The 18,232-nt window shown below is 42.0% G+C and overlaps 1 non-coding gene across 1 annotated transcript; it reads right to left on the reverse strand.

Moving 5' to 3' along the window:
- Positions 1-17,634: 17,634 nt before the first annotated feature.
- On the reverse strand, positions 17,635-17,708 carry Trnav-cac. Its single transcript has one exon. It is a non-coding gene; the product is annotated as a tRNA-Val (tRNA).
- Between the last annotated feature and the right edge of the window lie 524 nt (positions 17,709-18,232).

An 18,232-nucleotide genomic window follows, 5' to 3' on the forward strand; every position in this document is an offset into this window, starting at 1 on the left:
AGTTTATGGGTCTGCCATCATTATAATACGAAACATTTGACAACATACAAGATTTTTTGTTGAGTTTTGTTGCTGCTTCAGACTTTGAAGTGGAGCGGGATCAATGGTAGCGCTGCACTACATGTCATGACTGAGGAAGATGCGGGGCCATGGAGGGAGGAAGAGATGGTTTGGGATTACTGAGCAAAGGACAGTATCAGCAGGCTTAGCTTAATGAGACGCTGTCATGAGAGGATTAACTTCTTTGTAAGGCATCAGGAAAAGGACAGTGAAAAATTGTCTGGAAAAAAAAAAAGAGTATGAATACTTCACGGTGATATAAAAAAAATCATACAAAATGTTGTGTTGGACGCTACCAAGTAAAAGTTAAGTCAGAGTTATGTGGAATACGAACAGAGGTAGGAACGAGGAAAACGTAACAGCAAAAAAAAAAAAAAAAAATCGTAAGAAACGTAAGAAAAATTGATACTCACTCAGTGATACATTTCAGTGAAAGTGTGTCACATGGCACGAGGAGTAGGACGAAGAGCCAATATCGAAAGGACTCTCAGAACAGCGGCGATAAAATGTACAAGGAGTTTGCAATAGTAACAGAAGGAAAGGCTGGCAACTAACTTGCTGCTTTTAATAACAGAAAAAAATATTAAAGGAAAGAAAATACAACTGTAACCAGGGAAAGAATAAAAAAAAAAAACATTAAGACGTATAAACAAAAGAAAAAAAAAACACTAAAAGCAGTGTTAAGCCAAATAATAAACAATGAAAAAAGTGACGCGACAACACCTACCTCCACAGACTAACATTTTCAGCGCACCAATTCAAAGGGAAACGTTCAACAAAACTGAAAATACAGAAATGGTGAAACAAGTCACGTGAAAGTAAACCGCCTTCCCTAACGAGTGAACAGGCAAGGCAGGGAGCCACCACGGGGAAGGAGAAGGGGAAGGGAACCACGCGCAGAACAAAGGTCAAGGAACATTCGGTGACACAGGAGGAACCTTATATCAAAGAAGAGGGAGGAGGAGTAAACACAAGGGGAGGAAAAAGGTGGGTAAGTGAAACGCAGACGGAAGTGAAAGAAAAAAATAAGGGTGACACGTAAATGGGAGGGAAAAAAGTAAGGGGACTGGTAAAGCCTGGCGCTGTGTGAGTCATGAGAGGGAAGCAAGGGGCAGAAAAAGAAATGCAGGGAGGCAGCAAGAGTGTATCCGACCTGAGAGGGAAAGGAAGCCAAGAGAAGGGGGAGAGAAAGATGGGAGCCAAGAGAGAGAGAGAGAGAGAGAGAGAGAGAGAGAGAGAGAGAGAGAGAGAGAGAGAGAGAGAGAGAGAGAGAGAGAGAGAGAGAGAGAGAGAGAGAGAGAGAGAGAGAGAGAGAGAGAGAGAGAGAGAGAGAGAGAGAGAGAGAGAGAGAGAGAGAGAGAGAGAGAGAGAGAGAGAGAGAGAGAGAGAGAGAGAGAGAGAGAGAGAGAGAGAGAGACAGGATATAGGGATGTGGCATTTGTGGGAGGAAGGTGTTGGGGTAGGAAAAGAAAAAAGTGTGTTAGAACAAAATGGAAAGAACACTGTCTTCTGTTTTTGGCGCATGAAAAACGAACAAGTAAGTAAAAATAAAATCGCATATAACCAACATTTTTTTCTTTTCATATTTCCATTTATGCAACGAATTTGTTTTAAATATTTTTTCGCATGACCTCTCTCTCTCTCTCTCTCTCTCTCTCTCTCTCTCTCTCTCTCTCTCTCTCTCTCTCTCTCTCTCTCTCTCTCTCTCTCTCTCTCTCTCTCTCTCTCTCTCTCTCTCTGTGTGTGTGTGTGTGTGTGTGTGTGTGTGTGTGTGTGTGTGTGTGTGTGTGTGTGTGTGTGTGTTTTCCTTCTCCTCCTTCTCTTCCCTTTTACTTTATTTTATTTATTTACTTTTTTTTCTTCTTCTTCTTCTTTTTCTTCTTGTTCTTCTTCTTCTTCTTCTCCTTCCTCTTTTCTCACTTTTATTCGTGTCACTAAACCCTTCACTCCTAACAAACACTACAAGAAAAGAAAATAAATAAAAAAATTCCGCTGTACTCATTTTTGCCTTCCAAAGTACTTATGTCTTACGAGTTGGCGGACACTGAACGCCGGATACTTCAGTCCTTCGCCGGCTTCACAAAATCTGCCACCATATGTTCACCAATTTCCTTCTTGTACTCAGTGAGGTGAGAAATCCAATACCACAGGGAACTCACACTGAAATCCATCTCAAGGTTAGCATTGGAAGGAAAAAGTGTTCATTGCAAAGGGATTTTTCTTTTTCTTTTTGTTTTCATGTGAACACTGTTGAGACCACTGTGGGTATATGGTGAGGATTGGTGAAGTGAGAAAGAGTTGGATATCAGAAGTCAGAAGTCAGCAAAATGATTCAGACACCAGAATTACTTACAATAAAATTCAGTGAACACAACTTGACTGTTTGAAGTTAAGTTTTGTTAATAATATGAATTTCAGCAAAACAGTTAGAATAGCAAAAGCCAGATAGAGAATTCAGCAAAAAATATCTTCAAAACGGAGCGTGTACTTTCTGCAAAATAATTTGAATGCTAATAGTCTGATAAAAAAAGAAAAAGACTTCCATGAACCAACGCCTCAAGGAACTAACAGAGGAAACTGACAGACTGATTCATCAATCCATGACAGTGAATAAGGGACCCCACCATCAATGGTACTTATGCACACACAGATGCGTCTGGCGATCATTAAGCAAAATGATAGCATATGAATTTTATAAAAGAAGACTAGTACTACTATCAGACCAGTACTACTATCATCAAGGAATGGTATTAAAAAGTCATTGAATATTTTGAGACGTGGACGAATGAATAAAAATAAAACAAATACGTAAAAAATAAGAAATCATGGGGATGGAAGAAAAAAAAATATACAGACTCCAAAAGGAAGCTGCACAGAAAGCAAGGAAGTTCGTCTCCTGCAGAAAGCTCGAGACGTCGTGTCCCTGTGTGTGTGTGTGTGTGTGTGTGTGTGTGTGTGTGTGTGTGTGTGTGTGTGTGTGTGTGTGTGTGTGTGTGTGTGTGTGTGTGTGTGTGTGTGTGTGTGTGTGTGTGTGTGTGTGTGTGTGTGTGTGTGTGTGTGTGTGTGTGTGTGTGTGTGTGTGTGTGTGTGTGTGTGTGTGTGTGTGTGTGTGTGTGTGTGTGTGTGTGTGTGTGTGTGTGTGTGTGTGTGTGTGTGTGTGTGTGTGTGTGTGTGTGTGTGTGTGTGTGTGTGTGTGTGTGTGTGTGTGTGTGTGTGTGTGTGTGTGTGTGTGTGTGTGTGTGAGAGAGAGAGAGAGAGAGAGAGAGAGAGAGAGAGAGAGAGAGAGAGAGAGAGAGAGAGAGAGAGAGAGAGAGAGAGAGAGAGAGAGAGAGAGAGAGAGAGAGAGAGAGAGAGAGAGAGAGAGAGAGAGAGAGAGAGAGAGAGAGAGAGAGAGAGAGAGAGAGAGAGAGAGAGAGAGAGAGAGAGAGAGAGAGAGAGAGAGAGAGAGAGAGAGAGAGAGAGAGAGAGAGAGAGAGAGAGAGAGAGAGAGAGAGAGAGAGAGAGAAGAGAGAGAGAGAGAGAGAGAGAGAGAGAGAGAGAGAGAGAGAGAGAGAGAGAGAGAGAGAGAGAGAGAGAGAGAGAGAGAGAGAGAGAGAGAGAGAGAGAGAGAGAGAGAAAAACTCCTGCCTTCATCCCGCCGGCAGGAAAGATAACCCCTTGTGCAGGTTTCCCCGAACTGGGCCACGCGGGCAGCAAGTTCCGGACCGTTAGAGTGACCCAGCTGGCGAAACAAAGAGTGAACTCCCTTAGCAATGAAATGACCGTGAGCGGGGCGATGAAAGGCCAAGAGCATCTCTATGTGATGCCTGCACACTTCGCCATACGTCAAAGGACCTTGGAATTACGAATGCGCTTTCCCTTATCCCGCAGGTGGTAAGCAAACATGAGAAGACAAATTTATGGCCGCTTTGTGACAGATAAGTATAAGTACGTACCCTATTACTATAGGTGAGCCACGTGCAAATCTATGGGTTTCTTGTACCATCCTATATGCTTTTTTTTTTTTCCTGCTAAATGGCCTGAATTGTGGACTATTTGGCAAGGAACAGGAATGTAAGAGACAGAGTTATGTTCCGGGCTCATCTTATCATCATTTTCAAGATCTGTTTATAAGGTGTTACACGTCAGTGGCATATAACCTCGACAATCACTTCGCGTCCCACTAGTAACATCAACATCTACAGGAAATATCATCCACAAATCCTACGTGAGATTTCTTTACCAAATTTTGCGTCAGTAGCAGTGCTGGGTGAAAGACGTATGGAGGTAACGGTGCAAGAAATGCAAGGAAACACTTTTTTATTAATGACGTCGAATTGTTGCATCAATAAAAACAATCTCAGTCTCTCTCTCTCTCTCTCTCTCTCTCTCTCTCTCTCTCTCTCTCTCTCTCAAAAACTCATACTCTCAATTATCGACCGTCCTTTGATGTGAACTCATTGCCTGAAGAGTGACAATAATGATAAGTGCTTCTGAAAATTCTCTCTCTCTCTCTCTCTCTGCATGTATGTATGTATGTATGTATGTATTTGTGTATGTATGTATGTATGTATCTAAGTGCGTAAAACACACACACACACACACACACACACACACACACACACACACACACACACACACACACACACACACACACACACACACACACACACACACACACACACACACACACACACACACACACACACACACACACACACACACACACACACACTCTGTTGTTGTACTGTTGTTAAACAAGGGGATGGATGATATCTTACGGACGGGAAGTGGGCTGTGAGGTGTGAGGTGCAGGAAGCGTGGAGAGGTTGGTGCATATCCTGAAGGAGTGTAATGCAATGATGCAAATGAGACGGAAGCTTGAGGCGGAGGAGATATACTGGTGAGTAGATTACTGTCATTTGAAGGATGAAGTGAAGAGACTGAAGACTCTAAAGAATGTAATTTGTGTATGTGGGATTCGTAAAAGAGTCTCTGGAATTCTATTGAGTATTAGAAGGGAGCGTGGAGAGAGAACAGGGTAACTAAGGAATAAAATACTTGTCTGTTGCGTGGTTTGATCCAAGGCAGAGAGGAAAAAAAAAAACTTTGTCACCAAGTTGGTGTTAAGGCCGTGTTGCCGCAGCGAGAAGGCTCGGTGAATTTTTAGACATAACGTGAGAGTATCATTGGTTAAAGAGTGATGAGGCTTACTTTGGGGATCAATAAAGTCAGAGTAAGTCTTATATGCGTATACTTTTTTCTTACAGCAGTGATATTCATGGAAGCGTCAATCACAAGGTCAAGACTCACAAGTAATAAGTAAAAGTATAATAAGAATAAAAAAAAAGACTGCATATTTTATCATTAAAACTCCAAGGTTGAGGCAATTTCGAGATTGACTTTATACAATTTTACTGAAATGCTGGATGACTTCCACGAACAATAATTCTAATAAGATGTGGTGCAGTGTTGTCCTGCACGGTAACTTGTAAGCACTACACCAGATATGACGACATTATTTTGTAGTCCCCTCCGCAGATAGCGACTCCTGGACTGGTGTATTAGCCAAGTTTACATGATCAAGTCTTAGATAGTGTGAATGTACGATGTGCTTGTAACAAAATGTGAAAGGTATGAGGATAGAGTGCAACTGTTTCCACAAGTTACTGAGGTATGACAGAACCCTATACAGAAAGCACACAGTGTATACTGTACCTACACTGCAAACTCCTCACTCGAAACGCTATGGAAGAAGTGTCCAGCTACTTCGATAAGCAATAAAAACGGCCGGGTAGATAAAGAAATACGTACAGATTTATAAATAGACACAAAGACACGTGGATTGAAAAGACCGACAGACGAATACACAGAGGAGTGCAACCTGATACAGATAGATAAGTAAACATACAAACAGAAATAAGAAAATATACACAAGTTTTTACTCCTTACATGTCTGTCCTTGCCACGTCTTTCCTTCTCTCCACATAATCCTTGAAATATTGATGTACGGTGCTCAGGTGGGCGGATGTAATTGACTTGAAGTGGTCTGTCATCTGCAGCGAAATTTACTTAGAGGCGAGTGTAAATTAATCAGGAGTCGACCGCCCCAGATCATCAAGGAAGGGGAGAGGATAGGTGGGGGGCAGGTGTGGGTAGGCTTAATGAGGCTTGCTGCGTTGATGACTATTTAGAGAGAGAGAGAGAGAGAGAGAGAGAGAGAGAGAGAGAGAGAGAGAGAGAGAGAGAGAGAGAGAGAGAGAGAGAGAGAGAGAGAGAGAGAGAGAGAGAGAGAGAGAGAGAGAGAGAGAGAGAGAGAGAGAGAGAGAGAGAGAGAGAGAGAGAGAGAGAGAGAGAGAGAGAGAGAGAGAGAGAGAGAGAGAGAGAGAGAGAGAGAGAGAGAGAAACACTCCTTGATAAAACCAATTTCATGAAAAAAATTTAGTGTATACAATAATAGCAGGATGGCTAGGTTGATCGACGTATATGAAGAGGAGGAAGACGAACCATTACTGGAAAAAAGACTAATGACGTCATAAAACATACATATAATCTCATGCAGACATGAATTAATAGAGTAAAAAAAAGGAAAGAAAAAAGGAAAAAAGAAAAGGTGGCGTAGTGGATAAGGTGGTGTGCATGGGATCGGGCAGATGTCCACGCGTAGGTTTGAATCCCACCACGTACAGCCTTAAACACTTTGCCATTTGTCGAGTGGTTTAAAGTTACCTACATGTCACCATGATACCCAGGTTCGAGATGGTTACACCATAAATGCGCTTGGGTGGTGATATGGGCCCTAATAATTATGGCTACCACTATAAATAAAATTGCCTGTGCCACTAATGGGCGGAAGCTTACTTAACAGCGCTTCCCTCATCTACTACTCTTCAAGTATGCCTACAGGTGCTATATGCCATAACATGATAAAAAACTTAATCAATTTTAATGGAAATCTGGCTGTCTTAGCCAGAGTTTGTGGGGACTAAGGTCGGGGTGTGGGGTTGGAGATCGTTGAATAACTTTGAAGATTAATGAGTCGTATCTGAATGCAAACCCACGAGGCGACTTTGAAATCCATGGCGACGCACACACCTTCCCTCCCATCTGCTTATCTCACTCTCGCGCAGGTCAATAAACAGGAGTCCTGAGGTATCGCGGTGAGGGTAAACTGGGATTAGCCGCGTGTCATAAGCAGCCACACTCGTATATCCCGGGATGAAGTGTTTTTCCCTTATCGTGGAGATAGAGATAAGCTCCTCATTGAAAAGCGACGTGACTTACCCGCCGCTTTTTCACCTTCGCTGCCGCGGCGTGAAGAGGCATATTCAACTCTCGTGGTGACTCAATATTCGCCACGCTAACTTATCAACTAAGGAAGTAAAATGTAAAATCAGTAAATTTCATGAAGATGGCGAAAAAAAAGGGTAGCGAAACTGTTTATGTTTAGTTGATTATTCAAGTGAACCGGAATGCAAAATAGGAGAAAGACATGAGTATGAAAAATGAAAGATAATATTTCTCATGTTTCCATCATTTTACGGCACTGTGAGACTTTGTGATAACGCATTCCAGGCCTTCATTTTTTTCTCTTCATATTTTCAATTTAACAACCAATAGCTACTCCAAATATGAAAGCTTTGTGGTATGTACCTTTCCACAAAGTCACCCCCTTAGGATTACGCAATGTAAATAATAAAAAACAATATAAATAAATATATGAAGACAAAAATAAACACACACGCACACACACACACACACACACACACACACACACACACACACACACACACACACACACACACACAGAAATAAAGACTTGTAGCAGTGTTTCAAGCTCACCATTACTCTTCATCCTGAGCACCACCATCGCTGCCGCCACTACTCGACCACCACCACCACCACCACCACCACCACCCACCGTGAGGGCGAGCACAATTTGTCCCCTGCGTCCGGGCCTGAGTGGCAGGGAATTACAGATCTGTAATTGCATGTCTCTCGGATTCTTTCTTGTACCATTCCTCATTTCGTGTCAAGTTTACGATACAGGGTCGTATTTTTTTTTCTATTCCATATTGCATTCTATTTCTACGTTAATGGGGAGAGATTGAGTTACAATGGTACTGCAATTTAGAACGATAGAGAGAGAGAGAGAGAGAGAGAGAGAGAGAGAGAGAGAGAGAGAGAGAGAGAGAGAGAGAGAGAGAGAGAGAGAGAGAGACAGGATTTTATTTAATTTACTTTTGTATTATTTTTTTCGTGTGTGTGTGTGTGTGTGTGTGTGTGTGTGTGTGTGTGTGTGTGTGTGCGCGCGCGCGCGTGTGCGCGTGTGCACGCGCGCGTTTGTGCGCGTGTGCGCGCTCGTTTGTGTTTTTGTGTATGTTTTTGTGTGTGTGTGTGTGTGATTCTTTTCACCACGGTCGTCTGCTGGTCACTCAGCCAGCCTTCCCTATTACGGAGCGAGCTCAGAGCTCATAGACCGATCTTCGGGTACGATTGAGACCACAACACACTTCACACACCGGGAAAGCGAGGCCACAATCCCTCGAGTTACATCCCGTACCTATTTACTGCTAGGTGAACAGAGGCTACACATTAAGAGGCTTGCCCATTTGCCTCGCCGCTTTCCGGGACTCGAACCCGGATCCTCTCGGTTTTGAGCCGACCGTGCTAACCACTACATTACGCGGTGTGTGTATGTTTCACTGTTTGATCTGCTGCAGTCTCTGACGAGACAGCCAGACATTACCCTACGGAACGAGCTCAGAGCTCATTATTTCCGATCTTCGGATAGGCCTGAGACCAGGCACACACCACACACCGGGACAACAAGGTCACAACTCCTCGATTTACATCCCGTACCTACTCACTGCTAGGTGAACAGGGGCTACACGTGAAAGGAGACACACCCAAATATCTCCGGGGAATCGAACCCAGGTCCTCTGGCTTGTGAAGCCAGCGCTCTAACCACTGAGCTACCGGAAGATGGGTAACATTCGTCAGAACAGTCGTACGAGTAAATAATTCGGTGCGGCAATAAACGAATGATAACTAAATAATATGCACTAAACTTGACTGCTGCTGACACAATTGCTAGCCAATCACAATAAATATATCAAAACATTGATCAATGTAGAAAATGCCATTCATATGAGATGGAAGAGTTATGTTTCATTTAAAAAAAATTTCACAACTGAATATAACTGTTAAGGTAAAATGACTGGTAGCACATGACATTTTATTGAGGGACTCACACCGTCGTGAGCCTTATCCTAACTATCCTCACCTGACGTATGGTTAAATCAACTTAGGCACAATTAAACATTAGAGATTAAATGCACGCGCATACAATATATATGCTGTGATTATCCTTACAAACTTTTCTTTCTTTTATATTAGAGAGAAAGATCAAGGACGGAGAAAAATGGACAAAAGAAAAACACACATGTCGCTTTCTAAAAGAGTTAGGAGTGGCAGAGGATGAAAAGGATTCGCTACTTTAGTTCCTGGGTCTCGATGCTCCTCTTTTGAAGCAGTTGAAATCGTAGGCAGGGTAAATACAGGAAAGTGGAGAGAGATGCAGAATAAATAATAAAAAGAGATGAGAGTGAAAATATTGATTGGCTCTTACATTATAAAGTTGGACAATACAGGAATGAAAAAAAAAAATCGTTGAAAGTAAGGGAGGTGCGGAATCTGGCAGTTAACAATACAATATAATTAGAAGCAACATTGCAACAATAAGTAAGAGAATGGAATACATATATATATATATATATATATATATATATATATATATATATATATATATATATATATATATATATATATATATATATATATATATATATATATATATATATATATATATCTATATATCTATCTATCTATCTATCTATCTATCTATCTATCTATCTATCTATCTATCTATCTATCTATCTATATATATATATATATATATATATATATATATATATATATATATATATATATATATATATATATATATATATATATATATATATCTTTCAACCTCTAGCAATTTGGGGCATGATAGCTTTTTTCTATTTCAAATGCTGTCTAGCAGGTTCAGAATAAAAGGAAAACGTTACAAATTCGTATTCGCATATCAAAACTAGACACACAGACACACACCTACACACACACACACACACACACACACACACACACACACACACACACACACACACACACACACACACACACACACACACACACACAAACTATCCGCTTACAGTTCAAAAGATCCGCTTTCTTCTCAATTACTGACCAAACATCCTCCTCTGAAAGTAATGGAGAGATTTTAAAGGGAGTAAGGAGGGCTTGAAAGTAAACTTATTAAAAAAATAACAAGATAAAAAAAATGCCAAAACAGGAAGGCGGTGGCAAAGTGGATAAGGTGATGAGCATGGGATCGGGCACACATCCACGCGTAGATTCGAATCCCACTAAGTGCGGCCTTGAAACTTTGCCATTCGTCGAGTGGTTTAAAGTTACCTACATATTACCATAATACCAAGGCTCTAGGAGGTTACACCAAAGATTCGCTTGGATGGTGATATGTGCCCTAATATGGGTACCACTATAAATAAAATTGCCGTTCGCCACTAATGGGTGGAAGCTTAACAGCGCTTCCATTACTCTTTAAGTTACCTACACGCTCTATAGGCCAGGACATAAATAAGAAAAAAAAAAAAAATTGGAAATTGCTATAATATGTTTTTTTTTGCCTAAATCCCAATCTCTCTCTCTCTCTCTCTCTCTCTCTCTCTCTCTCTCTCTCTCTCTCTCTCTCTCTCTCTCTCTCTGCCGTACTCACGATTATCGACCGGCGTTCTTCGATGTGAACTCATTACCTGAAAAGAGAAAAGAATGTTAGGTAATTATGAAATTCTCTCTCTCTCTCTCTCTCTCTCTCTCTCTCTCTCTCTCTCTCTCTCTCTCTCTCTCTCTCTCTCTGTGTGTGTGTGTGTGTGTGTGTGTGTGTGTGTGTGTGTGTGTGTGTGTGTGTGTGTGTGTGTGCGTGTGTGTCTTTAGCGACACGTATCTGTGGGACATCTTACAGATATGAGAAAGATTCTGCTGAACATGCGCGAAAAAGGTTTCCATACCGCGTGTTATCAACTGAAACAATGTAAATGGGAATTCAAATTATCATCACCTGCTTTATCGCACACATCTGCGTAACCGTGGAGAATGCATCCAATGAAAAATGTGTATATTTCTGTTAAATGACTGCAATGGAAAGTAACTAAAACAGTAAGTTTGAGCGCATTTTTTGCATTTGCACGAAAATGATTTAGAGAAAGGTGCCAATATGAAGAAATGGTGAGGAGCAAATACCGAAAAAAAACCAAGATTAAAGGTCACCGAAGATTATACATTTATGAGTAACTAAATTATGAAAGCATGATACCTTTTCATGAAACTAATTAGTAATGGAAAAATAATGAAATATTTAATCTATAGCGAATACATGTCTACGTCGAAAGTACATCATTTACACAAAGAAAATACATCTATTTATTATTTTTTGCGTGAAAAATGCTGCAACAGAAAGACTGACACCCAGGACATCTCTGTGGCGCGATCAAACCACGCCGTTGTTTGCTTACCTTGTGTATTAAATAAACTGATGATAACGCTGCCTTTGATTGCTGGCGAGTTATTAATTTTCAAGAGTACACCACAGTAATTGAATATTTGGATTGCACTAGATCGCTAATGCAGATGCAATCGACTGTAACGATCATTGATCATGAGCAAACCAAAACTAAGGCAAAGTGAACATTTTCATCATTATATATATATATATATATATATATATATATATATATATATATATATATATATATATATATATATATATATATATATATATATATATATATACACATTATCACACCTCAGTGACATCAGTTCCAATTGTGAGTAAGAATAGTTTACATGAATACCAATAACACACGGCTAAATGACTTACACACGGCAACGATGTCGGGCTCCGCGTGAGGCACCAGCAAACACTGCTCAGTGCCACACTGGATCGCTTCCTGGACATCATACTGACGACTATGGCATGTCATTTAGTGTGTGTGTGTGTGTGTGTGTGTGTGTGTGTGTGTGTGTGTGTGTGTGTGTGTGTGTGTGTGTGTGTGAGAGAGAGAGAGAGAGAGAGAGAGAGAGAGAGAGAGAGAGAGAGAGAGAGAGAGAGAGAGAGAGAGAGAGAGAGAGAGAGAGAGAGAGAGAGAGAGAGAGAGAGAGAGAGAGAGAGAGAGAGAGAGGGGAAGGAAGGGGGTGGAGGGGAGTTGGAAATCCTTTACGTAAAGACTTATAAGAGCTGAGCCTGGGAGTAAGAGCAGTAGAACATCAAAAAATGACCATCAAACAGAATGACTGATTGAAGGCTAAGCCAGGCGACATCGCATTTGCTCGTGTTACCTTACGATGCTCCATGTTCCAGACACGCGACTATGGGTTTGGTCTGTTTTAATTGTGTGTGTGTGTGTGTGTGTGTGTGTGTGTGTGTGTGTGTGTGTGTGTGTGTGTGTGTGTAATTCACCTCCTCGGTCGTCTGCTGGTCACCCAGCCAGTCTTCCCCATTACGGAGCGAGCTCAGAGCTCATAAACCGATCTTCGGGTAGGACTGAGACCACACCACACTCCACACACCGGGAAAACGAGGCCACAATCCCTCGAGTTACATCCCGTACCTATTTACTGCTAGGTGAACAGGGGCCACACATTAAGAGGCTTGCCCATTTGCCTCGTCGCTCCGGGACTCGAACCCGGGCCTCTCGATTGTGAGTCGAGCGTGCTAACCACTACACTACGCGGTGTGTGTGTGTGTGTTTCTGTGTGTGTGTTAACCTCTGCAGCAGGTAGATCACACGACTAACGTAACTGAGTTGGGAAACATGGTAGAAAGCTGTTAATGACAGGCAAGGGGAACACAGAAGATCTGACACCCAGAGTGACAAGCCGACAATGGGTTATCATAATGAAGGATTCTCGTTAGTTGCGGAGATCCTTCAAGGAACACACACACACACACACACACACACACACACACACACACACACACACACACACACACACACACACACACACTCACACACACACATCATATGTAGGGGGCTAACTATGATCGAGGGCATGGATAATATGATTTTGTGCTTCTTTTTTCATGTAAGAGGGAGAACCACCAAGGCAAAAAAAAAAAAAAAAAAAAAAAAAAAATGAATATCAGTAAAGAAAAGGCCCACTGAAATTGTAGTCTCCATAAAGGGTTCAACAAAGGCAGTCAGAATTCAAGGACAAATGTCTCGATACATCACTCTTAAAAGAAGTTAAGTCTTAGTAAGATGGAAATATAGAAGCAGGCAGGGAGTTCCACAGTTTACCAGTGAAAGGTATGAATGATTGAGACTGCTGGTTAATTCTTGTATTAAAGGGTTGGATAAAATAGGAATGAGAGGAAAAATAAATCTTTGTGGAGCGAGGCCGCAGGAGGAGGGAAAGCATGCAGTTAGCAAGACCAATAGAGCAGTTAGCATGAAAATAGCTATAAAAGATAGAAAGGGATGCAACATTTCGGTAGTGAGAAAGAGGCTGAAAACTGTCAGTCAGAGGAGAATAGTTGATGAGACAAAAAGGTTTTTATTCCACCCTATCTAATAAAGCTTTACGAGTAGAACTCCTTCAAACATGCGAAGAATACTCCATACAAGGACGGATAAGGCCCTTATACAGAGTTAGCAGTTGGAAGGGCGAGAAAAATTGGCGAAGACGCCACAGAACGCCTAACTTCATAGAAGCTGTATTAGCAAGAGATGAGATGTGAAGTTTCCAGTTATTATGAGTAAAGGACAGATCGAGAATACTTAGTGTGGAAGAGGGAGACAGTTGAGTGTCATTAAACAAGAAGGGATAGTCGTCTGAAAAGTTGTGTTGATATATGGAGGAATTGAGTTTTTGAAGCATTGAAACTATTAAGTTTTCTCTGATCCAATCAAAAATCTTAGAGAGATCAGAAGTCAGGCGTGGCGTCTCTGCGTGATTTGCTGATTTCCTGAAGGGTTGTTCGTCTCTGAAAGGACATTGAAAGATGTAGGGTAGTATCATCAGCGTAGGAGTGGATAGGGCAAGAGGTTTGGTTAAGAAGGTCATTAATGAGTAATAGAGAGAGTGGGAGATATGACAGAATCCTGAGGAGCACCACTGTTAATAGCTTTATGAGAAGAACAGTAGCCGTCTACCACGGCTGCAATAGAACGGTCGGAAAGGAAACTTGAGATAAAGTTGCAGAGAGAAGGATAGAAACCGTAGGAGGGCAGTTTTGAAATCAAAGCTTTGTGCCAGACTCTATCAAAAGCTTTTGATATGTCTAACGTGACAGCAAAAGTTTCACCGAAATCTCTAAAAGAGGATGACCAAGACTCAGTAAGGAACGCCAGAAGATCACCAGTAGAGCGACCTTGACGGAAGCCATACTGGCGATCAGATAGAAGATTGTGAAGTGACATGTTTAAGAATCTTCCTATTCAGGATAGATTAAAAAACTTTAGACAAGCAAGAGATTAAAGCTATAGGACGGTAGTTTGAGGGATTAGAACGGTCACCCTTTTAGGAACAGGCTGAATGTAGGCAAACTTCCAGCAAGAAGGAAAGGTAGAAGTCGATAGACATAGTTGAAAGAGTTTGGCCAGGCAAGGTGCAAGCACAAAGCACAGTTTTTGAGAACAATAGGAGGGACCCCATCAGGTCCATAAGCCTTCCGAGGGTTTAGGCCAGAGAAGGCATGGAAAACATCATTACGAAGAATTTTGATTGTAGACATGAAATAGTCAGAGGGAGGAGGAGAGGGAGGACAAGCCCAGAATCATCCAAGGTGGAGTTGTGAGCAAAGGTTTGAGAGAAGAGTTCAGCTTTAGAAACAGAAGAGATGGCAGTGGTGCCATCAGGATGAAATAAAGGAGGAAAGATGAAGAAGTAAAGTTATTAGAGATGTTTTGGCCAGATGCCAGAAGTCACGAGGGAGTTAGAGTTTGAAAGATTTTGACATTTTCTATTTATGAAGAAGTGTTTGGCAAGTTGAAGAACAGACTTGGCATGATTCCGGGAAGAAATATAAAGTGCATGAGATTCAGGAGATGGAAGGCTCAAGTACCTTTTGTGGGCAACCTCTCTATCATGTATAGCACGAGAACAGGCTGTGTTAAACCAAGGTTTAGAAGGTTTAGGTTGAGAAAAAGAATGAGGAATGTACGCCTCCATGCCAGACACTATCACCTCTGTTATGCGTTCAGCACAAAGAGATGGGTCTCTGACATGGAAACAGTAATCATTCCAGGAAAATCAGCATAATACCTCCTCAGGTCCCCCAACTGGCAGAGGCAAAACGCCAGAGGCACTTCCGCTTTGGGGATCCTGAGGAGGGATTGGAGAAATAGGACAAGATACAGAAATGAGATTGTGATCGGAGGAGCCCAACGGAGAAGATAGGGTAACAGCATAAGCTGAAGTATTAGAGGTAAGGAAGAGATCAAGAATATTCGGCGGGTCTCCAAGACGGTCCGGAATACGAGTAGGGTGTTGCACCAGTTGCTCTAGGTCATGAAGGATAGCAAAGTTGGAGGCTCAGGATGGTCAGTGTAGGGAGATGAAAGCCAAAGCTGGTGGTGAAAATTGAAATCTCTAAGGATGGAGATCTCCACCTTGGAAGTTAAATAGTCAAAGAATTTACTATAGTCAGAGAAGTTAGGAAAGATAGACAGCACAGATAAATTGAATTCGAGAGATGGTGGAAAACTCGGAAGATTCAAGACCATGGGCATGAGAGCAAGTTAAGTCGTAGTGCACATAGACGCAACATCCAACTTTAGAAAGAAAATGAGAATAGAGAAAGTAGGAGGGAACAGAGAAGGGGCTACTGTCAGTTGCCTCAGACAGCTGTCTCGGTGAGGAAAAGAAGATGAGGTTTAGCAGAAGAGAGGTGGTGTTCCACAGATTGAACATTAGATATAAGACAACGAATGTTGCAAAAGTCAATGTAAAAAAAGTTGAGGGAGGTGTCAAAATATTTTGGGTCGCTAACGAAAGGCCAGTCCGACCTGGAGACATTTTTGGTTCCCTCCCCAGAACGGGACTCCGAGGCTAGATTTGGAGTCGCCAATATAATGAATTTTTAATTTCAAGTGAAGTGTGTGTGTGTGTGTGTGTGTGTGTGTGTGTGTGTGTGTGTGTGTGTGTGTGTGTGGTGAGTGCATGTAGTTTTATGAGAAATAAGAAAGTTGTCTTTAGAGAGCAGGCTGTGACTGCCCCCTCGAGTTGTGAGACACAAAGGGAAAACGTTCAGCGAGATCACAACTAGCTTTAATTGAGAGTTCACAGCACCCCCTGAACTAGTGCTATTAGACCTCGCTGGGAGTAAACTATCGTTTCGGTAGGTGTTTACTACCTCCTTCTGTGTTTGTGTTTGTGTGTGTGTGTGTGTGTGTGTGTGTGTGTGTGTGTGTGTGTGTGTGTGATTCACTGTTTGATCTGCTGCAGTCTCTGAAGAGACAGCCAGACGTTACCCTACGGAACGAGCTCAGAGCTCATTATTTCCGATCTTCGGATAGGCCTGAGACCAGGCACACACCACACACCGGGACAACAAGGTCACAACTCCTCGATTTACATCCCGTACCTACTCACTGCTAGGTGAACAGGGGCTACACGTGAAAGGAGATACACCCAAATATCTCCACCCGGCCGGGGAATCGAACCCCGGTCCTCTGGCTTGTGTGTGTGTGTGTGTGTGTGTGTGTGCAATTAGGTGGGTAAAGTAAAATAACAGAAAAGAACTCACAGTGGCCTTGCACTGGATGTAATTTAAGATGCGCTGTGCAGGTGCTTCCAGCAATAAAATTAAATATAGTTTAAAACATACCATTATTGTATTCCGCTATTCTATTCTATATAACTTCACTCGTGCCTTTCTCTATATATCCTTGTTACGTACCACTATACCTTTGATATAGTTTGATGTAATTAGATTATGTAATTCCTAAGTGGTTTCATGAACATCAAAGCTGTGGCCAGAATAAGTGCTCGGTGCATTTACCAACTGAGGCCGCGGGCTGCTGCAGGAACAAAAAGAGAGGCGGTGCAGGACGCACAAGACCAGCAAGGTGTCCTATTCGATGGATGCCTTCGAATGATTGAATGTTCATTTCATCGCAGTTCATTAACTTTCAAATTTGAGACATCCATCAATCGGCGACTTCGACTTGGCCACTTTGCCTGATGAATGTTTACCTGTGTGTGTGTGTGTGTGTGTGTGTGTGTGTGTGTGTGTGTGTGTGTGTGTGTGTGTTTCACTGTTTGATCTGCTGCAGTCTCTGACAAAACAGCCAGACGTTACCCTACGGAACGAGCTCAGAGCTCATTATTTCCGATCTTCGGATAGGCCTGAGACCAGCCACACACCACACACCGGGACAACAAGGTCACAACTCCTCGATTTACATCCCGTACCTAATCACTGTTAGGTGAACAGGGGCTACGCGTGAAAGGAGACACACCCAAATATCTCCACCCGGCCGGGGAATCGAACCCCGGTCCTCTGGCTTGTGAAGCCAGCGCTCTAACCACTGAGCTACCGGGCGTGTGTGTGTGTGTGTGTGTGTGTGTGTGTGTGTGTGTGTGTGTGTGTGTGTGTGTGTGTGTGTGTGTGTGTGTGTGTGATAAATAATAATAATGATAATATTTCGGTTTATTTGGAATAGCAGCTTACATAGTCAGCTGAAAAATATATATTCTATTATTCTTATACATATCTTTATATGCAAACATTCATACGTCTTAAAATAAATAATCAGGGGTTCTCAATCTGGGGTTCGCGAACCCCCAGCGGTTCACAAGAAGATTTCTAGGGGTACTTAGATGGCTGATTTAATGATACATTCTTTGCAGAATACCTTTGCTTATTGTGTTAGTGTCAGTCACTAAATTAACATTGTTTGATGTCAAATTACTGGGAGATCGGGTAGATGGTCTTATAACTCATAGGGTTCTTAGCGAGAAAAAGGTTGAGAACCCCCTGATCTATAGTCTAAAGGCATAAACATTTCCTCCCACATTGCCCAGCCTACACCAATGAAAGATCCAAAAAATGAAGAACACCTCATTG

The sequence above is a fragment of the Portunus trituberculatus genome, unplaced genomic scaffold (assembly GCF_017591435.1).
Source record: "Portunus trituberculatus isolate SZX2019 unplaced genomic scaffold, ASM1759143v1 PGA_scaffold_452__1_contigs__length_1072529, whole genome shotgun sequence".
Taxonomy (NCBI): domain Eukaryota; kingdom Metazoa; phylum Arthropoda; class Malacostraca; order Decapoda; family Portunidae; genus Portunus; species Portunus trituberculatus.